This window comes from Mus musculus, chromosome 2 (assembly GCF_000001635.26).
Source record: "Mus musculus strain C57BL/6J chromosome 2, GRCm38.p6 C57BL/6J".
NCBI classification, from domain to species: domain Eukaryota; kingdom Metazoa; phylum Chordata; class Mammalia; order Rodentia; family Muridae; genus Mus; species Mus musculus.
Genome location: NC_000068.7, coordinates 44,431,904 through 44,456,473, shown reverse-complemented (window position 1 = coordinate 44,456,473; position 24,570 = coordinate 44,431,904). Strand labels below are relative to the sequence as shown.

Below are 24,570 nucleotides of genomic sequence, written 5' to 3'. Positions count from 1 at the left end.
TTTGTGTCAGATCTGTACTGCTAAGCACTGTGTTTTAACCAGTGTATTTTATAGACATATGCTATTTAGAATCTTCATTTCCATCTCTCTCTTCATAATCTGTGTATATCAGCATCAAGTCACCTGTATCTATATATTTCATATGTATGCACGCACACACACACACACACACACACACACACACACACACACGTACACACACACACACACTTCCAACTTCAGGAAATGGCTCATGCCATTATGAAAGCCAAGAAGTCACATGATCCATGCCTACAAGTAGAAAATTGGTTGTTATTCACTCCACGTCCAAAGGCCTAGAAACTACCTGGAGCTGCCAGTATAATTCCTGGAACCTGAAGAACTTAGAAACAGGAACCTCCTCTAGCCAGGCAGGAGTCCCAATGGAGTGATAGGGAAACCAACCCACCCACAAAACTTTTAACCCGAAATTTATCCTGTCTACAAGAAATGCAGGGATGGGGGATGGAACACAGACTGAAGGAATGACCAACCAATAACTGTCCTAACTTGAGACCTATCTCATGGGCAAGCACCAACCCCTGACACTATTAATGATGCTCTGTTATGCTTGCAGACAAGAACATAGCATAACTGTCTTCTGAGAGACCCAGCCCACTAACTGGCTCAGAGGGATGTAGATACCCACACACAAAAAGAGGATGGAGCTTGGGAACTCTTATGGAAGACTTGGATGAAGAATTTCTATCCCAAAGGGGATAGAAACTCTGCAGGAAGACCAACAGAATTAATTAACTTGGACCCTTGGGGCTTTCAGAAACTGACCCACCAACCAAAGAACATACACGGCCTGGACCTAGGCCTACCCGAACATACGTAGCAGATATGCAGCTTGGTCTTCATGTGGGTCCTGAACAACTGGAGCAGGGGTTATCCCAAAAGCTGTTGCCTTACTTGGGATATGTTCTAGCTGGGCTGCCTTGTCTAGCCTCACTGGGAGATGATGTGCCAAGAGTAGAGGGATACCCAGAAGGGGGCCCACCTGCTAGGAGAAGGAGAGAGAGGGTTGGGGGAGGGAAAGATTGTGGGGGGAGTGACTGTGCAAGGGGCAGTGAGTTGGATGTAAAGTTAATGATTAAAAGCTAAATTAAATAAAATGAAATAAAATTAAAAAAGAAAAAGAAACAGGAACTCTGATCTCTGAGATTAGAAGCTAGATTTCCTGGTGGAAGAAGAGGAGAGAGGTTTTTTTGTTTGTTTGTTTTTTTTCTTTTTTTCTCTATGGTTTTGTTCAGTCATAGTCCAGGCAATTGAATGATGTCTGTTCACACTGGTGAGGGTAAATTTTCTTTATTCAGGTTCAAGTACTTATCTCTCACAAAGAGACATTCTTACAGACACACCAAGAATGCTAGTTCACCAGTTATCTAAAGTAACTCTTAACTGGTACATAAAATTAAATATCACACATAATCTGGGAAATTACTGACATAGAAAGGTAGTAGAACACTAGGGTCTTTTGATGGAGAAACAAATATTTGATTTCATTTATAATTTTTTTTGTTTCAGTTCACATGAGTTTTGCCAGTCCTAAATAGGCATACAATCCTTCATATTATCTGTTTCTTCATTACAGGACAGTAATAATATCCTTTTTACTTACATAATGAAGTTACTTAGAGCTAACACTACACACCAACTACTTAAGTCAGAATTATGCAGTAGTTGAGTTGAACTATTTTGCATTTCAGAATTATAACTTACAATTTTATAAAATTCATTTGGCCCAGGAATATGTCTATCACAATACCAGGAGATACTGTTTAGCTAAGATTCAAAAAGAGAGAGTGATTTGCTGAGGATGAGTGACGGTTTCCCTGTAATGAGAGTTGTGTGTAGGCTCTGCTGATGGCTTCGTGCTTCCTCCCAAGGCACTGATGGGCAACCTTATGCATGTCTCTCACCTGAAGCTTTCCTGGTCAGCCTCATACTCATCTGTCCTATAGTCTGTACCAAGATTTCCAATTTGTTCTTGAAAGCTTTTATTCCAAAGCTTTAGATAAAAGATAAAAAGATTTTTTTATACGTTCTTAAACAATAGACTTTTGATGGGCTAAGATTTTATACACCTTAACATTATTTTTTAATGAGAAGGTTTGATTTCATCTGACAGTCTTTGTAAATTTAGGTTTTGCCTTGCTTCCTCCTAACCTACTATGAGATCTGGACCATTGTACACTCTGTTGGTATTCTCTTTCTGAAAAATAGAGGGGCATGATGGCCTTATAAAATATTATTCAAAGAAGCACGAGCTAGAGATATTTTTCTTGTTTGCCAATGGCCCCATGCTCCACCACCAGGTATTGCTCATGTGTATATTTTGAGCAGTTGCTATTAAAATCACCACATTTTAGTTACATGAGCCCTAACACACACACACACACACACACACACACACACACACACACACACACCAGTAAAATAGTATTATTACATTACATTAAATTATTATTGCAGTAGAGTAAACTCATTTTGTTACTCATTTAGTGACATTATGGAGTGCCCATTGTATGTATACCAGGCAATGTTCTACACACTGGTTTGCAATGGTGAAGAAAATCATTTATCTTTTATCATACAGCGTTTGCATTCTCTCTGTCAGAAACAGATTGGACCACACAACACTGGATAACTTCAGATTATGAGAAGTGTTAAAACAGTAATGCTAAAAAAGAGTCTGAGTATGAAGTGAGTTGTTATTTTGCATGAGATAATTGGGAAATACCTCTTCTGAGAAAGTGATGACATTCAGCCTCAACTGGAATGGAGGGACTAGGACTGTCTCATCTGTTAGGGAAGATAAACCTGATGGCTGTGGCATCAAGATAGTATTTCAGGCCTGGAAAAATGTTACTGGAATTAATTTATGGAAAGAAGATTGCAAAATTGCAATCACTAATATTTATTTCGAGTGTAAATTGTAACTAATTAGCTGCAACACAGCTCTTTTCATTTTATATTATCTCCTAGTTAGTTTCTACCGCTATGATACAGATCGTTACCAAAACCAACTTTTTGAGGAAAGGGTTTACTTCAGTTTACACTTCCAGGTAACAGTTTATTAATGAGGGGAAGACAAGGCAGGAACTCAAGGCAGGAACCTGGAGGCAGGAGCTGACATAGAGGCCATAGAGAAGTGCTGATTTCTGGCTTGATCTTCATTGCTTACTCAACCTACTCCTTTTAAATAGAACCTAGAGCCATCAACCCAGGGTTAGAAGTACCCCTTACCTTGGGTTATGTCCAGTCACACCAATCATTAATAAAAAAAAATGCCCCCTCTGCTTTTTTAAAGGCAATCTGATGGAGGCATTTTCTCAGTTGAGGTTCTTCTTCCCTGATATAAAAAACAAGCAAGCAAGCAAGCAAGCAAGCAAGCAAGCAAGCAAGCAAGCAAACTAACTAACAAAAAACATTTTGGAAAACTGGTCCCCTCTTTTAACACACAAACATATCATTGTTAAACCACAACCATTTCTCTTCTCTTCTCTTCTCTTCTCTTCTCTTCTCTTCTCTTCTCTTCTCTTCTCTTCTCTTCTCTTCTCTTCTCTTCTCTTCCCTTCCCTTCCCTTCCCTTCCCTTCCCTTCCCTTCCCTTCCCTTCCCTTCCCTTCCCTTCCCTTCCCTTCCCTTCCCTTCCCTTCCCTTCCCTTCTCTTCTTTTCTTTTCTCAAGATATCGTGTTTATATTTGTGGGAAAACTCTGCCAACCAAGGTGGAAGTCTACCATTGACTAGATAGCCTTCCAAGGATAGCCTTCTGAGCCTGACACATAATGGAGGGCTCCCTTCATCATCAGGACTTCCCTTTCTCTGACCTTGTCTGGGGAGTTCAAAAAACACGCAGAATGTCACATAGCTTTAGTTAGAGTACAGGTTCAACTTCCTTTCTCCTGATAAGAACCAATTCATCTGCCCCTGAGATTCCCCAGGCTAATGAGACATTTCAGTACCTCAAGCCTTCAACCAATGACCTTTGCCCATCCTGGATATTCCTACTGCCCACCCCCAGCTCACAAAACTATATAAGCTTTGAGTCATCCCAAGTAAAATTGCTCTGCCTTCCTGGAGCTGGTCTCGGTGTGTATCTTCTTCACCATACGTACTGGACCAGTATCAGCTGATGATCCCTGATGGTAGGGAGGGTCAGAAATATTAATGATTTAAAACATTCTAACTTTTAAAAGTTCCATAATCTAAAAAAAAAAAAAAAGAAGTGTTAATACGTAAAAGCCCAAAGTCTCTTTAAAATAGTCAACTATTTCTAAAAATCCAGTCTGTTAACTGTGGGCTCTGATACAACAACATAACAACAATAACAATACTGATAATGATAACAACTTATTCTCTTACTTTAAGGGGGAAGAACCAGGGCACAGTTACATTCAAATCAAAGAAAACTGAAGTCTAACAGTATAAATCTCTGTGTAGAATATCTGAGACTCACAATCTTCTGGGCTCCAAATGGCTTCCACAGCTCTACTTCTATGGTTCTGCCATCCACAGATGTATAACAAATGTCACAGGCTCAAGATGGCTTTGCGTCATAGCTGCTGCTGTCATTGGCAGTCATCCCATGACACTGGAATCTCCAACATTTGGGGGTCTCTTCTGTAATTGAGCTTCAACTTCACCAATAGCCTCTTCTGGGCTCTCCTCAGGGACTCTGACCCTACAGAATTGTGACAAGCCACGATTTCTCTACATGACCCTTTTAGTCCTATGGCTTCCATTGAAACTAGGATCCACATCTTTACTAGTTAGTGTCTTCTCCTGGGCTCTTAGAGTGCCAAATCTCATCTGTTCTCCATAATCTCTTCTTGCTTTCAAAAACCCGTACTTGCTGGGAAATTGTTAAACATTGCCAAGTTTGACTGACAGAATGAGATACAACCTTAGTCCCCTCTGGACCACAGCTTCTGTGTATTGACCCCGAGGAAATAGTCCCAGAAGATTTCAGCTCAATGATGCTAGTCTCTTCTTAATCACAGCTGATTTCCCAGCTCCTCATAACTGGCATCAATTTTTCCAGTAAAGCACGGATTTCACTTCAGTGGCATTGATATATTGTTAATCACAGCTGATTCTTTAGCTCCAGATGACCAGAACCACATGTTCTTAATTCAAAACATCACTCAAACAGCCCTGGTAGAGTCTTTGCTTCTCTCTGAAAGCCAGGCCTTCATCATCCATACTGCTTTCAGTGTTATCTTCCATGTTCCTACAACATCAGCCTGCTGAGATCTGAGCATCCAATGGCTTTTCCAGCCCAAAGTTACAAAATCCTTCACAATACTCCCTAAAGCACATGATCAGGTGTGTGGCAGCTACACCCCATGGCCTGGTACTAATTTTTGTCTTTTAAGGTTTCTATTGCTGTGATAAAGACCATGATGAAAAGCAGCTTATGGAGGAAAGGGTTTGTTTTTATCTTAGATGCCCAAGTAACAGCTTTATTATGGAGGGAAGTCAGGTTAGGAACTCAAAGCAGAAACCTAGAAGCAGGAACTGAAGGAGAGATCCGAATCGAATGCTGCTAATTGGCTTGCCTCTCTGACTTTTTATACAACTCAGGACCACTTGCCTAGACACAGTCCTCCATGGGATGACCTACATACATAAATCTTTAATCAAGAAAATCACCTCCAGGCAATCTGATAGAGGCATTTTCTCAATCGAGGTTCCTCTTCCCAGATAACTCTAGCTTGTCTTAAATTTGAAAAAAAAAAGAGCAACAAACAAACAAACAAACAAAACAAGCAAAACAACCAGGACAATTAAATTCTAATGTACAATGTATTTGAACATGTTTGAACTTGTTTAGAACACACAGGGATCTCCTTGGATAAGAATGAGCTACTTATGTGAGAATGCAGGTAGAAAATTTCTCCAAACAGAAAAGAGTTTGGTGTGACTGAGGAGGACAGAAGGGTGTGGCCTGTGATCAGATTGGGAGCGAGAGACAGTGGTAGGAAATGAAATTGGAACCAGTGTCTGGACTATCCAAGATTTGCAAAGAACATAGTGGAGACAGTTTCCTCAGTACACCCTTTTGTACTGAGTCCTGGGTGTAGGCATGAGCAGTGTTCATTTTCTTTTTAACAAAAGCATTTGCCTTTGGTTAAGATTAAAGATCCTTTGTGATTCTTCATATGATTTTGTCTCTGTACAGCTTCATGTCTTGAGACCTTAGACCTACATACTCTATAACGGATTTGTGCATTTACCTTTCATGAATGAAATGCGATCATCCTATATCAAACTTTCCTTATTAAAAGATTCTTGGCTTTAACACACTGATGTTCAACTGTATTTGGTGCTATTTATTTATTTAGTAATTTTCACTTTATTGTGACTTTAAAAGATGTTTCTAAGCGATGGGGAATTCACAGAAAATTTGGACAGCACCCAGGGCAAGAGGAAGTCACCTTTTCATGCCCAATCATGGGACCTTCTGGAGATTAAGCTCGATGTGGTTGCAGACACAATATCCATTGTGCTTCACAGTAATGCTCACTTACCACAGAAGATGAGAGTTGCCTTTAAAAAATTGCTAATTCAGGTGTGCCTTCTTTGATGCCATGTGGTAGAGAAGACAGGGCAGGTCTGTGTTGCCTGTCAAGTCACAGAACATCTTTCCTCCTTTCTTTTCCCTCCTATTGTTATTGAAAATAACTAGTCAAAATGCCTAGGTCTTGCCTGGCCTCTGCTCTGCTATGTATAGTCAAGCCCCAGACAGGGCCCCCTGGTTTAGAGGTTCCTTTGTGGGACTGATTTAGGTAGAGGCAGGATCATGAATAAAGAGCACTCACCCTCTTCTTCAGAGGGAGGGGTGGGAGAGCCTTCCCAAACATCTCTTTTCAGAACCAGTATTTGGCTAAGAGCTTTAATTTCATTAGACAAATGGGGGCTGGGTTTTTCCATGCATCTCAGCCTCCTTTAATGTGTAAATTACATAGGATTTGCCACTCATTACAATGGTGATATGATTATTGGCCACACTGCACAGGCTTCAGGGATGGGGTAGCTAAGAAGTGGCATGTGTGGGAAAAATTGGATAGCACATTTTTTTTTTAAATCACTAGCTTTCAAGAGAATTGAATCCACAAACATAAGACTCCCAATGGGTTTTCTCAGAGTGCTCCATGCCTAGCTGATTTCTGGGGTAAATGTAGCATCCTGGGAGGAGATAGATTTGTGGGGTGGTGGCTGCTCAAGGCCAAAGGGAGTTGTATAGGATAATCATTTTGGATTTAGCAGGAATAGTATGAGCTTCTTGTCTGCAGGAAGACACATCCTTTCACTCCTGTGAACTTTAGTTTTCCCTTTTGTGAAGGAGGGATAACAAATGTCTTCCCCATACCTTTAGGCTCTCAATGAAATGTCATTTAGCTGTGTATGAGTATGTTGGGAAATACCATTCAAATTGGTTCATGTGTTCCTTTTAGTAACCTTTAGGAATAGCTCTAACTAAATGCATTAAAGAAGAAGAAGAGAGAGAAGAAGGAGGAGGAGGAGGAGGAGGAAGAGGAGGAGGAAGAGGAAAGAAACAAAGAAAGAAGGAAGGAAGGAAGAAAGGAAGAAAGGAAGGGAGGGAGGGAGGGAGGGAGGAAGGAAGGAAGGAAGGAAGGAAGGAAGGAAGGAAGGAAGGAAGAATTGCACAGCACTCTAAATGCTACATGGGAAAAGTTTGGTAGAAACACTCATAGCTTAAATGTTCTGTATAATGTGCTTTAAAATAATGTAATTAATTAATTATTATTGAGGGGTATGAGCACCAGGGCACACATGTATGTTGAGGTCAGAGGACAGCATTGTCCTGTTGCTAATATTCTTCAACCTTTCCATAGGTCTTAGGGATTAAACTCAGGCTTGGGCAGTGCCTTTACTCACTGAGCTTTCTTCTTGCCTGCCCCATTATGTCTGATGGAAATGTTATTAGGAGACTGTTGTCTATAGCAACACATTCGAGACTCTGAGAAGCTTCTTGTTAAAACAACTATTTATTTACTGTCTTGCTTATTATATATCTAGAGTATCATCTGAGGCCACTTTTCTCCCACAAATACATCCACAACCTCCACCCCGCAGCTTCCCGAGATAGGATTCTTCCACCCTGGCGATAGCTTCAGCACATGCTTGTGATGTGGAAGGTGGAGACAGGGAGAAACTCAAGATCCCTGAAAAGAGATACTTTGAAATTGAAAGACCACCATAGATAGAATCACAGTGAAAATACTTTGTGACTCCAAAATCATGACAGAGGGCCCATCTGACAGTTTTGCCACTACTTGAGCATAGCGACCAAGAATTTATTGTCTTCCTCTAAACTCCTAAAGAAAATGTATTCCTCAGTAATAGGATATGATATAATTTCTACCTTTTACTATTTGTTATTCATTTTTTGGTATTATAAACCACCAGACACTTAAACTCTCAGCTCAAAAGCCAGCAACTTATTAATGGATTATAATGCTGGCATTTTACTCATTTGCTCCTGCACAAAATGACCAAACAATAACATTTTATATTTTCTTGATGTTTTGTATTACAAAGTACACACATTTCTTTTAGATTTTCAGAATGCATTTCTAACAACACTGGGTCAAAAGATGCAAGTGTTTCTGAAAGAACAAATACACATATGCCTATAATTGTTGGCATGGGAGGGCCTGGCATTCATGGGTTCTAAAAGAAAGCCATGGCTCCCTTAACACAATAAGTATGTTAGAGTCTGCAGGGCACAATGTGCTTCCCCAAGACTGTAATTAATGGAAGAAAGTGGTCAGAAGCAGCAGTATTTTTCAAGGTCTATAGTTAGCTTTCCAACTCTGTGCAAAGGTTGGCTGCATAGTTTCATTTCTCCCTAGTCTGTGAAGAAATAGCTACCTCTGAGAGTATGATAATAAGGAATGAGGATTCTTGGTTGCACTGCCTGCCACTGCATAGACTCAGAAATGATTGTACTCTGGTCACGTGAGAGAAGAGAGCAGGTCTCGGCCTCATACTTCTAAATGTCCAGCTGTTGCCCTCCTTTCAGGCTTTATTGTGATTGTCTTTTGTTTGTTTGTTTGTTTGTTTTGTTTTTTGTTTTTTGTTTTTTTGGCCCTGGTTTGCCTTGTCTGTCCTGTCTGTGATGAGAGGCCAGCTTGTTTGCCTTCTGTTGTCCAAAGACCATGTTCTTTCCTCTTTCCCCAGGTCCTGCCATCCAGTGTACTAAGGTCAGACCTATTTCTACCTTGTCTCACGGACTCTATATGTGACAATTCAGGCACTGACAGATGCTGACGTCCACTTTTGCCAAGATGACATGGAACCATAGCTTTCCCTTGGTTGAAAGCTTCTAGATATGCATGCTAGCTTTTTTTGACATTCGGTTTTCCATTCCAGGGGGCTAAAGACCACATGTCTCAGCTTCGACTTTCCCTCCTGCTGCCATTTGGAAACTCCCACTCTGTTACACAGCCAGGGCCTCCTGGACTTGAACTAGCTTAGAAATGCTTTAGAACTCTTACATCAGCTATGAATAAATGTACCCTTCCTTCCTTCCTTCCTTCCTTCCTTCCTTCCTTCCTTCCTTCCTTCCTTTGTTTTTAAAAATTTATTTAGTTTATGTGTGTGAGTACACTGTAGCTGTCTTCAGACACACCAGAAGAGGGCATCAGATCCCATTACAGATGGTTGTGACACACCACGTGGTTGCTGGGATTTGAACTCAGGACCTCCGGAAGAGCAGTCAGTGCTCTTAACCGCTGAGCCATCTCGCCAGCCCCAAATGTATACTTACTTTCAAGCAACAAGATATACCTATAATGTTGGTATCTAGACCGTTGGTGGGATTCACTTTCTATTATATCTGACTCAAAATTATTCCATTTCCCTCCTTCTCAGAGAGGAAACGAGATAAGTTATGTGAAGATATGTTTCCCTTAGCTTTCTTCTGGCCATTTATGCACATGAAATACATAACCATATTTGGCAATTTTCACCAGCTTGTTGTACATAGGACAGTAAATCTTATTAAAACATCCTTAAAGTGACTCATCTCTTACATTGAAGTTCCTTCAACATTATCTGGGATAAAGTCACCCTAGGATGACACCTGAATGCCAGACCCTCTTCCAGGAGCTTTTGCAAAAAGGATGTGCTATAGAAACAGGTCTCACTCTCTCCAATTTCTTTGGCAGTCAACCCAAAGAAAATATAAGAAAAGGGGCAATTGCATGACATGTGGAACAAAGGGACTGATGCTGGAGGCATTGATATCTCTGGTCTGTCTGAAGGTTATCCACAAAGCATGTTTCTGACAGGTTAGTCTGACTGTGCTTATGTTCAGAAATGTGACAACCATAGGTTTTTAGCTCTTTCCTATGTTTGCCTAGACACAACATCATTCCCCACCAGAAATGCCAAGGATAAAGACTTGATTGCCAAGCCCTGTGCTAGGACAAGGATATTCTGGGTGGGCCAAACAACACCACAAACCAGTAGCATCGCTAGTAGCCACTATGTACTGCAGCCATTACCCAGGACCTCAGGAAACATAAGCAATTCAGCTTTCAACAGCTTAAGTTGCAAAGACTGAGAAAAAGGGTTTGGAGATAGAAGAGTTAACTGATTGATGTTTCCAAAGTTTTGTTTTTGTTTTTGTTTTTGTTTTTGTTTTTGTTTTTGTTTTTGTTTTGTTTTGTTTTGTTTTATGAAGTCTGGCTAGGATACCTTCCCATTTTATTTCTCTTTACAAATGATGAAAAATGAATTGGATTTATTTTATATAGAAAAAAGATGACTCTATATAGTGGCAGAGAACAGATATTTTCCACCACTCAAAAAAAAAAGTTGTGATACTTTTTAAATTTCTCTTGAACTAGTTGTGACTAAGGTTGTAAATCTGAAATGGGTAGTTCTAGAGTAGATTCTGGAAATCACTACTACTTCAGTTTGTCTTAAACTAGTGACACCACTTTGTGAATTTTTTTATCAAAACCCTCGAGAGATATTATAGTATATAATTCAGAGTATTTTCATTGAATTATATTCCCTGACATCAGTGATTATAACTTCCAATCCAAGTGTGTTATGAACTGCTGCCGATGGTAGAGGTGGCCAATACTACACACTTGGTTAGAAAACGTCATGGATATAAAAATCCTTGTCTTTTATTCTCTGGGATCAGTGGAGAGCTTTATAAACAGAGTAAACACCCATCTCTCTGGAAAACTGCCTGAAGGCAGGGTGATGGACGAGATGTCTTACTTAGGCTCCCTCCAAGCCTCTGACTCAGAGCTCTGCACTGTTGTCAGCTGATGGAGTTAGCTCTGGTGGGGTGTGCCCAGAACTCCAGCCATGTGTAGAATGCCCAAAGACTTGTTGAGTTTAGTTAAGAATGAGTTCCTTTTTCCATCCTTGTGGAACTAGGCTGCCTCTGCAGTGCTCTCTCTGCAGACTTCACTCCATTTTCAGGTCATCCAATCAGAAGTGACTGAATGGATGGATGTGAATGTATTCTGTGGAGGGACTATTCTTTCATGGGGTTAAAATTTCCCATGATTTGTTTGTCTTCAAGGGGCATGGCAAGGAGCCCAAAGGCATTATCAGAACCCTACGATAGTGATGGTCTAATGGGATCAATATGGATGTAGGCCAACAACTTGGTGCTGTTGATGATATTTCCACCTGTGCAGATGTGGTGTGGTTGTACTTAAAGTAAGTGGCCCCTAAGTTATTCTTTTATAATTCTAATAAGCAAAGAGACAGGAGTAGAGTTTTGTTTTAATATTATTTAACTCAAATTAAAAAAAAAACCTCTTAAGCCATTCTGTCTTCAGAAATTTTTTGAGAAAGCAGAAAAGTATTGAGGCACATACATAAGTAATCTTAAATCCATGACCTAGAAATAATCATTACTAACTATGGTACAAGTATGGCCAACAATTGACACTTTCAAGTGGACTGACCACATGAGAACTGACATGTTCACACATCCTGCCAGAAGATGTAAGAAGATAGAAGATGTAAGAAGATAGAAGATGTAAGAAGATAGAAGAAGAGAAATTGCCTACTATGTGAAATATATAAAATGTTTAATTTAATTAAGTAATTTATTTTTGTATGAGGGATGATGGTGGTGGTGGTGGCAGTGGTGACAGCGCTGGCCATGAAGTGTGTGTGTGTTGTGTGTGTCTGCATTTGTGCTGTGTTCATGCATGTGTGGAGGTCAGAAAGTAAGTAACCCCTGGTGTCAATCCTTATGTTCCATGTTGCTTGAGACTGAATCTCTTTGCTGTTTGCCCCTGTGTACGCCATGGTAACTGGCCCTTGAGCTGCCAGAGGTTCTCCTGTCCTGCATCTCATCTTGCCTTAGGAGGACTGGAATTACTCACACACATGGACTATCACACCCAGCTTTATGTGGTTTTATTCCCAGCCCGACATTGGGAAAATTTAAAGTTGACTTCCCGACATTGGGAAAATTTAAAGTTGACTTCCAAGAGATAGAGGTTCTTAGTGTTTTAGAGAGGAGTAATTTTTCTCTTGTCATTCTTCGGACTGTACCCTGAAAAGGTTGTATGGGCTATACTTGGCCATCAGTTCCCACCCACTCCCTCTCTGTGTACTTTCAGTCCTGTGAGTTTGACCCATCACATGCTTCCAGTTTCTATTACCATACTAGTGGTTGGTTTCCATCCAAGCCCATCACTTCCTTTTATTCTTTTAACTTAAAAAAAAAGATTTATTTTAAATAACTTAAATCACTTTGTAGAATGTGGCTGGACTTGAAACAATAAAATCTGTCAAGAAGGGGCTGCTGGTTGGCTGCCTAATTATATCTGAACCCTACGTCAATCTATCCTTTCACTGTGTGCCATGCCCATTTAATGTTTCAAGTTCGTATGGACTTGAGTTGCTTACAATTAAAAAATGTCATATACATATATTAGAATTTTTATTATTTCCCTAGCTCTTCCTTTCTAATTTCATATGTGGGGTATTATCAAATGTGTATTTGGGGAGCCATGCTTTGATGTGTGTGTGTGTGTGTGTGTGTGTGTGTGTGTGTGTAGCCTGTGGATGATACTATTTACTTTAATTCTCAAGGGAGCAATTTCTCAATTTGTTAGTACTAGTTGTTATTCTAATGACTGATCTGTTTCTTGGGAATTGTTTAATCTCTTAAAATACAAGCATCATAGGAGCTGGGGCTTTTTTGTGTGTGTGTGGTTCCTGGTTATATTCCTAGCATCTAGAATAAGTCTGTCACATAGTAGGTGCTCAACAAGCATTAGTTTATTGAATAAACAAATGACTAAAGTATTCACATATATACAGTACATACAGTTTTTGATGGTTGCTTGATGTTCTCTAATAAAGCTGTGTCAAGGTGTATTTTACAGTAACAAGTTGACCTATTGTCAGAAGAACTCGAAATGGTACAGGACATGTCTCTTCTTGTTTGTGAGTTTAGGAGGTCTTTTTGCCTGACCCCTTACCAGGTACATAATTCTACCTCAAGAGAGGCTGAAATTGGCCCATTACATCAAGGGGACATGGTTCACTAAGTTCCTTGATTATTCTATATTCCTCAGGGAACAAATACATAAGTTAAACTTCACTAGACCTCTGGCTGTGTCCTTTGAAGTGAGCTTTATCACTAATGTATGGGACAACCTTAAAAGGCTCTTTGATCCCTCTTGGACAGTTACTTATGCGATGTTAGGGGTGTTCTGTTGTTAGTAACCATTCTCTTTTAGTGTCTTATGCAGCATATGACTTGCCAGCACTCCATCAATAAGACTACGCTTCAAGTGCTGATGGCCCTGGAATGCCCTGAACAAAGCTCTCCTCCTGAGGTTATACAGGCATAGTGCTCAGAGATAAGAAAGGCCCCCCAATAGGCAGACCTACTCCATCCGGGCATCCTCTTCAGGGAGGCTGATCTTCCAGAGCCCATAGTCAATGACGGGTAAGACCCCAATAGCTGTGCAACCTAAGACAGGTGCAGTTCCCTATGCTGCTCACACCCTGAGTTAGGGTCAACAAGGTTAGAGCACAGAATTCTGGCTCCCACTAAGCTGTCAACTTTTAAACAAAAAGTGGTGAATATTTAGGAGGAGTGGATATGCAGCAAGCTCTGTCTATGGCCCATGCATGCATGCATAGCAGGTGCTTCAGCATTTACTAACCCCAGAACCTAGCCAGTAGCTGGTGTAAGCTGCAAGGGATGAGCAGTTACTGACAGAGGGAACCTGGGCAGAGTGCATAAAGGCATTCCCCATTACAATAATACCTGAGTCTGCGTCTGCTTCTCACCTGGATACCAGAGTCTGTTCCATTGATTCTGTGTCTTATTACTTACACCCTAGCCCCAAGGACCATCCTCATGGGCCCAGGGCAAGTTAAGAGTTTATCTGCTATTTACATTTATGTGACTCCATGTCTTGAGGAACAAATATCTTGGCCATTAGATTTGAGCTTTCTTTCTGGACAGTTTCTAGTTGTACAATATATTACGTTAAAGCATAAGGATTAAGCATTGTTCTTGTAACTTGTATAGATGGAGCCTGAAATGTCATGTTCCCCACCTCCTGCTCATGTGTTTGGATGCTTTGCTCCCAGGTAGAGCTGTAGTGTTAGGAGGTTGTGATTTTTTTTTTTTAAACAGGCCTGACTGGCACAGGTGGGTCTCTAGCAACAGACCTTGAAGCTTAGCCTGGCCATTTTTCTGTCCCCTCTCTCTTTCCTGATGAGCCAACATTTCTGCTTCCTGCTCCCATCACCATTCCAAAGTGCTCCTGTTACCATGCTGTTGCCACTGTGGACTGAAAACCTCTAAAACTGTGAGCCAAAAGAAATTCTCCCTCCCTGTCCCTAATTACACCATAATGATGCACAAAGTTACAAAAACCACAGGTTAATGTATTTTGATCACAATGCTCCTTGGAACATTAATAAAAAATTATATTCCTACAGACAATGAACCAAGGTGTTTCTTGCCACAGCCTTGGTTTATAGAATGATGTTTCTGTTTTTTTTTTTTTTTTTAATTTTTTTCTTTTTCATTTTTGGAATTCAAAAGAATTTCATTTTCATCATCTCTGTTATATAGTATGTTGGCTTGTTTTTGCCAGCTCGATACAAATCTAGTCAAGCTGGGAAGAGGGACTCCCAACTGAGGAACTGCCTGAACTATAACTGCCTGTGTTACATTTTCTTGAATAATGATTGATATGGGCAGACTCAGCACACTGTTGGTGGGAGGCAGAGGTGGTGGATGAATCCAGGAAAACAGCCTCTTCCAGACACAGAAGGACTGATGCACTGTGAACTCACAGTGAGCACTAGACCTTCAGGTTCAAACCAGATAGGTCCCACCACTGAGAGGAAGACGTGAATACATGCTTCCCACCCCTAACCACAAAGCTGTTTGCAATCGATACTTGTTGGTAGAGAGGAAAATATTTTTCTTCATCAGAGTCACTACATATATCATCCACACTCCAGGGTAGGCTCCATGTCTAGAAGTAGTCTCTAACACAAAAGAGACTCCATGGTATGTATGTATATGTATATATATATATATATACATTTTTTTTTTTTTGGCGTGGGCGGGGAGCGTTCTGTTTTGGCATTTTTTTTGTCTTATTGTTTTTTGTTTGTTTGTTTTGGTTTTCATTTAAATTTTTTTGAGAGGTGAGGGGCATGAAGTTGGGTAGGTAGGGATGTGGGGAGAATTAGGGGTTTGGGCAGGAAAAAACATGATCAAAATGTTGTGTATGAAAAATGATTTTAAATAGTAGAAACAAAATTTATATCCTCAGAAAATGTTTAACTAGGCAAACCTATTTTATCATACAATTTACTAGTAGGTAATTTACATACATTTTTTATTTATTAAGGCTAATGTCCCAAAGAGGGAGAGAGGAGAGGAGGAAGAGAGTGGAGAGAGTGGAAAGAGAGAGAGAGGAGAAAGAAAAAGATGAAAAAAAAATGGAAAAGACAGAAAAAAAAAAAAGAAAGTAGGCTGAACAAGTCAAGGGAAACAAACCAGTAAGCTTCCTCCATGGCCTCTGCTTCAGTTCCTGCCTCCAGGTTACTCTCCTGTTTGAGTTCATGTCCTGACTTCCCTTCATGATGGAATGCAACTATAAGCTGAAATAAACTCCTTACTCGCCAAGTTCCTTTCAATTATGGTATTTATCAAGCAATACAAACCTAACTAAAACAATTAGTCAAGGCACCTCTAGTGGTTTCTATAAAAATTTGCAAAGTTTAGCATTGTAAAGTTTCTTTGCTTGTTGACATTATTTCACAGTCTGGGTGTTTGAATTACTTCTCCATAGCGGTCCTCTCCACGGGGACTTGAGAGGTAAATGTTTCAGTCTATTTGTTCAGTTAACATCTTGGTTAATGAGAGGTCAGGGTAGAGGAGGGACATTTGTGCTTATGAGTGACAGTGAGATAGATACATACCCAGAGGAAGGACATAAAGTGTAGGCACTTTATGGTCACTTCAGAGTTCAAGTCCATATATTTCTATCTTTGATTGGCCAGAACTTATTCATGCCTCACACAGAGGTGCAGGAGTAGAAGCTCCCTGGGTAACCCTTAGACTCATATATTGAGTCTTAGGAGGATTCTAAAAATATCTTTCAGTTTCTTGATAAGTAAAGGCTATAGGGTCCACCTCATCAGTAGGTGTGATATCTCCAATTCTGATCAAATGGTCTAAATCTTCCAGTTCCTATGGTAACAGCCCGAACTTGGCTAGTACTATTCATAAAGTTAAGGCAAATAAATCGAACCAACAGCAGCCTTGTCAGAGATGTGCTGGCTTGTCCTGCGATGGAGGAGAGGCGGTATTCAGTTTACCCACCTTTAGAGTTCTCCTTGGTGTCTGGGAACACTTCCAACTTGGATAATTGCATTCTGCTGATCTAAAATCCCCCTGTAGTTTCCTTCGGATGAGCTGCCTTCATTTCCCTCTCTACACTTCACAGCACAGTATTACTGACACACACTGATCGCTCCATTCTGCAGAAGAGCTGGTTACATTTCACCGTCAGGAAGGTGATGCCTGGGTAAATATACAGAGTCTGCGGCCTCCCTGGTCCTTTTAGGGGAAAATACACACCTGATGGATTACTAAAATTCCTCACTTGAAACCCTAGCTGCTGAAGGAAGTTTCTGTTTTGCTATAAATTTAGCTCTAGTAATTAAAAAAAAAAGGAATCTTGCTAAGAATATATAGTCTTTTTTTTTCACTCAACAAGTGATACCATACATACTGCTAAGTATGGCATATTATGATAAATTCTGAAGTGATATGGACAGGTTCTAGGCTATAGCATCCCCATAACAATATGTTAACCTCCATTTCAAAGAACTAACTCTCATAGGCTTCAATGAATAGAATTAGTATTTGGAGGCCCTTCTTTTGTCTTTCTGGAATATTTGCTTTTTGAAGTAGTCTACATCATCTCTGCTTTACAGCTTGTTTGCTAGAACGTCAAAACTTGAAGGTCAATGCTCAATGAAGAGGCTCTTCAACAATGTGAATAAAGTAAAGAATGAGTTTGCTTTACCAAAAATATTTGCCTGTGATGGACTCAATGGATTTAGATGGAATGTGCGCCCAAAGAATCCCGAATCAGGATGTACATTTATGAGGAATTCCTTTTAGTTGGGGGTAGGTAGGGGAAATCTGTATGAGGACAAAAATGAAAGCCTGGGGCACCCTCAAAAGGGTTTTTATAGCTTTTAATACTACCACATCACCGATATACAAAGAATGTGCAGTACTGTAATGATCTGGTTAGAGAAAGGATTGTGTCTGTCTAATTCAATGCAGTATCTGTTAGATAATAGGAAGACGGAAGGATCTTTAAGCACCATATAGGATTTGGAGTGACTTCACTTTGTAACGTATCATGCTGTTTTCCTGGTCTTGGATTTGTCCCACTTTGCTAACCATGTGAAAGCATGCATCGGAACACTGCTTTGTACCAGCAGCCTCCCCAGAGACCATGCTTGGTTTACTGGGGCTGTGGGGATTAAGCCTGAGCAGGCCTCCCTTCTATTTGAAATGTATGCTATTGATATCAGTGCTTAGAGAGCATCAGGCTCTGCAATGAACAGATCATGCCTGGCTCCACAAAGTCTACATTGCATAGTGAGATGTATAGGCTGGGTGGACAGGGGCCAACACAGGTTTTTGCTCTGGTAAGCAAATATTAGGTAATGAGCTAAAGGGTATTTCCCTGGCCTGGTCTTTAATATGCAATCTATTTCCATGAGCTATGCAAATAGATTTGAACTACTCTCTGGAATGGACATCCACTGAGTTGGACTGCCACCTCATAGGTGGTAGTGAAGCTACTGTATAAATGTTTCCTGTCTGCCATGCGGTGCTGTCTTTAAAACAAACATGCCCCTCCCCTTGCTCATTTACAAGCAGTTGGAATCAATTTTCATGGACTTCTTCCAACAAGGACTGTATCCAAACTGTTTTGGGTTTTTTGAACCTTCCATTCTATATTTACTGTGTTTAATGAAAACCCTGGATCCCCCCAGCGCTGAGCAGTGAACCCATGGTGGTCTTTCAAGAGCCTTCCTGAGTCTTGTTGCATTTATAGAAGGAGACAGAATACGCAGGGGCCATGGTTAAGTCAGCCGCTTCTTGCTCTTCTGCAGTTAAGGCTGGTCCCTGGTATCTCCCAGCCGCGGATTATGCATCTCTATTGTTTTTAGCTCCTGATTCAGAGAGGAATGCAGCTCTTTTGAAGGCAGATGTGCCTCATGGCTGTTGCATAAAATGGAGAACACTTTTGCGTGCGCTGTGTAATAAGCCTATCCAGGTTAATGTCCCTCTGCTTGGACTTTTAGGAAAAAAAGAAAAGAAAAGAAAAGAAAAGACTCTCAAATTGTCCCCTGCAAAGGGACATTTAGAGTTTTATTCCATGAGATTAAAAGTGAAACATGTAACCACAAAGCTGGTTTCTGTCATCCCCCTGTCGGAGTCAGCAGTCACGCCAAAAATTAGATATTTGATAGGTCTGTGAAAGAAACAGATGCCGAGGGATGCCATTCCCACAATTTAGACCCCTTCTTATCTTTAAGTGAGAAAGAACATTCCAGATGAAGAAAATCTATTTTATTGGCTTTAAAATATAGCAAAGAAAATGCAGAAATAAAAAAAAGAAAAGGTAATTTAAAACTGATGTCATTCTCGGGAACTTATAAACTTGAAATTGGTGTTTCTAACAACACACACACACACACACACACACACACACACACACACAAAGACATGCTTGGCTTTTTTGTTCACTTATGTGCATTTTTACCTCAGCTACGGCGCTACAATTGAGGGAAAATTTCCACGAGATGCACTCACATGTAGAACGTGAATATATGCAAGGAAAAGCTCCGAGAATTCTATAAACCACCAAAAGGGTAAACATCTAAAAAAGTACTCGCTCGGCTGTTTATTTCCCCCCTCTTCCTTTTGGGGAAGCATTTTGTGGCCCATTCTTTGTATTTAATTCTGCCAGCTGTCTGCTAAACAAATCTACCCAGGTGGGGCTTACAACCCATGACTAAAACACCTACCAGTGCAGCTGTCCAGCTTGCCTGGAGGAAGAGTCCAGACAAATGGCAGGAACAGAGAGATTGTTTTGTTTGCAAGAAAGTGGCTACTGTACCTTCTCTCGGTTCAGTTTTTGTTCTGTTTGCACAAGTTGGCTCATATCTTCCTAGGGTTTTCTGATGAGGTAGAGAAATAATACTGCTGTGTAAAAATTGGTGTATTTTGGTTATAGTCTAGCCTAATTTATTATAATCTGCCTTTAAATGGGTGTTTTATTTTATGTTACATACGGTAGTAAGCTGTGTAGGTTCTGTTATTGCTGTTTTTGAGTTGCTGATCCCCCCCCCCCCAACCCCCTACCCCCACTAGGGTGCATGCTATTACTGGATTGTGACTAAATTTTGTTTCTAACTATCACATAATTAAGTGTGTAGCTATTTAGAGGTGAAGGTTGGCATGGCTCACCCGTCAGCAGAGGAACAGAACAGGCCTCCTTGCACTGCATCATCGGCCGACCTCAACTGTTAATTTCTAGTCAGCAAATGGGCGCTTCATTCGGTGCATGTGAGCAGAAGAAGGGAAGAGCCAGGCTAAAAATGTTCATGCCACCATCTGATCTGCACTTCTCTTCACGACAGAGCCATGTAGACGCTACTCGATGACTTCCTCAGTTATCTGACGCTCATCATCAATTCAGTGGATCTCAAAAGGTTTGTCACACCTGCCTAAAATCCTGTCACCGTATCTAGAAAATGCTCAAAGAATTACAGCTAGTCTCAGGATTTGGTTCCTGCAGCAGTTAGAGAGGTAGGAGGCGCACCCATGCAGCTTTAGGACTGCTACATCTTGACTGCAGCCAGACCTGAAACTCTCTCCCCAGGGAAGCACCTGGGATGGCCTTCAGGAAAGCAGCTGCCGGACAGACAGACACACAAGGGAACATGGAGTCCACCCAGGACCTGTGATTCGTATTTATGTTTAAAGGAGAATGGGACTCATTGGAATAATGAGGGTTTTCTAAGCAAGGACACAAGACATTGTGTAACCGTGCAGGGTGTTTGCTTAAGCCTAGGTAGCTCTGGAGAAGCCCGGCAAGTAGATTCTCACTGCCAGATGCCTTAGTCTGCCCTTTTGTGGAGACGTAAAGAAACAGTGCCCATGGTCTGAGCTGTAAAGACCAAACATAGCAGAGATTCAGAAGGAGTGAGTGAGGCAGCATTACCACTCCAGTGCTTTTATTTTTGTCATCTAGGGATGGCATTGACCAGAGTCTCATCAGCCTAAGGAAAGAAGGTCAATTTTTCATAAGAAGTTAAAGCAACATTTGTTGCTATTTAGTGAATGGTATCTTTGGAATATCTGGTATATAATATAAATAACATATAATAATTAATATATAGCAGTTAATAAATTATAATTGATATGTGGTATGTGATATAAGTTATGATATAAGACATATGCATATGATGTATAATATGATACACAATCCATAATATATATGTTATATGTTACATACTAATAGCATATAGTATATAATATACAATATATAATATATAATGTATTATATATAATAGCTAAATGTTAATAGTTAATATGTATGCAAATGCATAACAAAGGCATCCTAAAAAAGAGTAATAACATTACTCAGCTCTCAGAACATTTACAGATGCATTTACATACTAGGAGCAGTACATAGAACAAAGATGCTAACCAAGGGGGGGGGGGGTGTTAGAGGAAGAAAAGCCACGCCCCTGCTCCCCAGGCCCTGGCCAGGTGCGGCTTGTACTTTTGTTTCAATTCTGGGCTTCCTTTGGGAATTTTGGCCTAACTCTGAACAGAAAGAGCAGCCAACAAATCACTACATTAGTAACTGTGGCTGATCAGGAATAAACATCAGCACACATCTCTTAGTTATTATACAGAGCATCATTTGTCCTCAGTATAGGACACTGATAAGAAGAAAAGAATATCTGTTTAAAACCCTGAACCCCCAAGCCATGCAAGTCAGATGTGGTATTTTGCACAAAAAAAAAAAATTAGAAAGGAAATTACATAACATTTCCTTCCTTTTCTTTCTTCTATTATGCATGCACGTGCATATGAATCTGTTTATATTTAAATTCTCTTTAAATAAATCCTTAAATATGGGCAAGAACTGTTCCATAATGGAGTGCAGACAAGCAAATTCTTAATACATGTCTTTTCTATATTTTCCCCAAGTTTGGATTGATGTGTGGAGAAACAAAGGAATAAATAATTGACACTTGTAGACATATAAATCACTCAGTGTGGTAGACATCTTTCAAATCTTTGTTTTGAGCCATGTGGTCAGCATGAACTACTGGTCTCTTTGAAAAAATCATTTACAGTGCTAACAGTTTAGGGGACAAAAGAGGTTCGCAGTTAGTAGAATGATTTGCGTTCCCACACTTCCAGAGATGGCAAGCCATTCTGTAGACAATAACTTCCTAAAGCAAATGCCCTTGAGATAGTTAGTCCACAGCACAGACACTAACATGTCCTTTGTATATCGACACTGTGCAGTGGCAATGAAAAATCTGTTTTAGTTTTCCATCTTTTTCACCATCCAATCCTGTTACCTCTCAAAACATAGATCCTATACTTTGAGAAACTTACCCTTTCAAGTTTTCTATCACTTTCTTGGCTTTTTGCTCACTTCCAACCCCTGGGACCATGCACTGGATTTGAGTATTTAACCTTTAAATGATTTGTCTTTGTCAAAACAGCAGCAAATCTCTCCTATCTCTTAAGAATATTTTTAACATAAAAAGAATGGTGGCCTTTGGAGATGACTCAATGAGTAAGGTACTTCCTAGGAAATATGAGGGCTTAAGTTCACCTCCCCAGAACCTTTGTAAAGCCAGGCACGTCCATCTGTAATCAATGAGATGGTACATAGACACAGGAGAATTCCTGGAACCTCAGGGGACAATTAGCCATTACTCAGCAGTGCAACAACAAAATAAGCCCTGCCTCAAAAGTGACTGACGGAGAGGACCAACACCTGATGTCCTCAGACCCGCCCCCATGCTTTGCACACTGGCACGTGCGCACACATACCTTATTATGATCCGATCTGAGGATACAGCATATGCATCCTGTTAGTGCCACACAAACTAGAAACTTCCAGATTCTTTGCTCCAGCCTTAAAGGAGCATAAGACAGCAGCCTCTTGCAACTCTTTCATCTGCCTGCACTGCTTTTGGCATCTTTTGGAGTTTAGCTCAGCATACTAACAGTATGTTTCCGTATCATGCAGGTAGAAGTGAGAATCAGAGGCTCATTTAACAGTGTGAATTTTCCCAATGTATCACAATTAAAAAGACACCTGTGCTTTCTAACTTTCGGCAGATCTACTGTGCATGTGCAGTGTTCTAACAGCCTGAACTTTTATATTCTATTCTATTCTCTCAACCTTCCCGTTTCCTTTTCCTTTTGTTGTTGATTTTGTTGTTGCTGTTGTTGTCGTCTCTATTTCCTTTCTCCCTCTCTTCTTTCTCCTTTTTCTTACAGGGTTTTTTCTTTGTTTCCAATTTTGGACTCCTTTCACAGTCTTCTATTAAACTTTTCTCCCCCCTCCCCCACCCCTTGTTGAATTTTAAAAAAGGATGGCATTAGATGATAGTTTTCTTAGTATCATAGGAATTCTAAACAAAAATACTATCATTTACTTGTTATGGCTCAGCAAGGAACATTTTGTTGCATAGACATGATACACAATGAATCCTCTTGACACTGAACATATTTTCAGTTTTATAATAACAATTACTATTATTTTAAAAATCCATAAGGGTCTTCAGTCAAACTATTTTGCTTAAGCTCTTGCCTTCACGTTCAGCTCTGTCTTCAGCCAGTCACTAACTGCTTGGCCAGAGAGCACAGAGACAGGCCAGGCCCTCTCTGCTCTTATGTCATGCCTGCTGCTAACAGAGCAGTCCTGTACCAGGCTATGCTTAGATCCTGTTACATTCCTACTTAGATCTTTAATTAATTAATTAATTAATTAGGCATAATGGAATTTAATGAGAAGGAAAACATGCTTTTATTTTACATTTTCAGAGGGACTCATGGTTAACAGAATGTGTAAAAAACCACATTTACCCCTAAGAAAGCAAAGGATCCATTCACAGAAAGACAAAAAAATGTCCTACAAGAGACAAAACTGAAGACATCTCTTGAAAAGCTTTTTGAAGATGTCAAACATGGTATGTATTTTACTGACGTCAGCAAGTTTCCTACCTTTTGTTGACATCCTTCCTAAGTTTGGTAACAAGTCTGGTGTGTTGATCCTTTGTAAATCCCACTTCTGTGCCCTGGCAAGGGTGGGGCTGTGTCCTGAGACATCTGTGGAGCAGAGGGGCTGGCAGGGACCACAGAGCTTTCCATTGAAGTGAGCGCTCACAGCTAGTGCAGGAACGTTTGACCTGAGGCAAGTTCTTCTATGTATCAACGCCCTGTCAGTGGATATTTGAAAGACTCTGCACCGGAAAGGGAGAACCCACTTTAGATAGCGTCAACCTTCCCTGCTTTTACCATCACTGTGGTATTAGAAAAAAAAGAGTAGAATCCCATAAGGCCAAGACCGTAGTAATAAAGCAAATGAAGTACTCTGTTCTAGCACCGGTTGGCTTAGTTACTGTTTTTTTTCCAGTATAACAAATGTCTGTATTCCAAATACACAGGATTCTCTTACTATAAGGGAATTTCGTCTGTGGGTTCGTGATTCTGGGCCCACAGTTGTGACACATGCACGATCCTTTGGGAGGTGTTTCACAAATAAGTTGGGGTTAGTAATCATTTTCAAGTGATTTATTTGAAAAAAACGAGTCAGGACAGTCTTCAGGGTTAGCGCTTAGTGGTTTACCTCCTGTTTCCATGCTATTTGTGAGGGAGTGGGAGGGAGGGCGGTGGAGCCAACTTCCTGGGGA

General features: G+C 40.4%; 1 long non-coding RNA gene across 1 annotated transcript in view; it reads right to left on the bottom strand.

The window, feature by feature from the left end:
• Positions 1 to 24,175, bottom strand: part of Gm39805 — a 30,206-nt gene extending 6,031 nt beyond the window's left edge. Inside the window, exon 1 of the long non-coding RNA XR_866183.2 lies at positions 23,882 to 24,175. This is a non-coding gene — a long non-coding RNA (predicted gene, 39805). The remainder of the gene's footprint in view (positions 1 to 23,881) is intronic.
• Between the last annotated feature and the right edge of the window lie 395 nt (positions 24,176 to 24,570).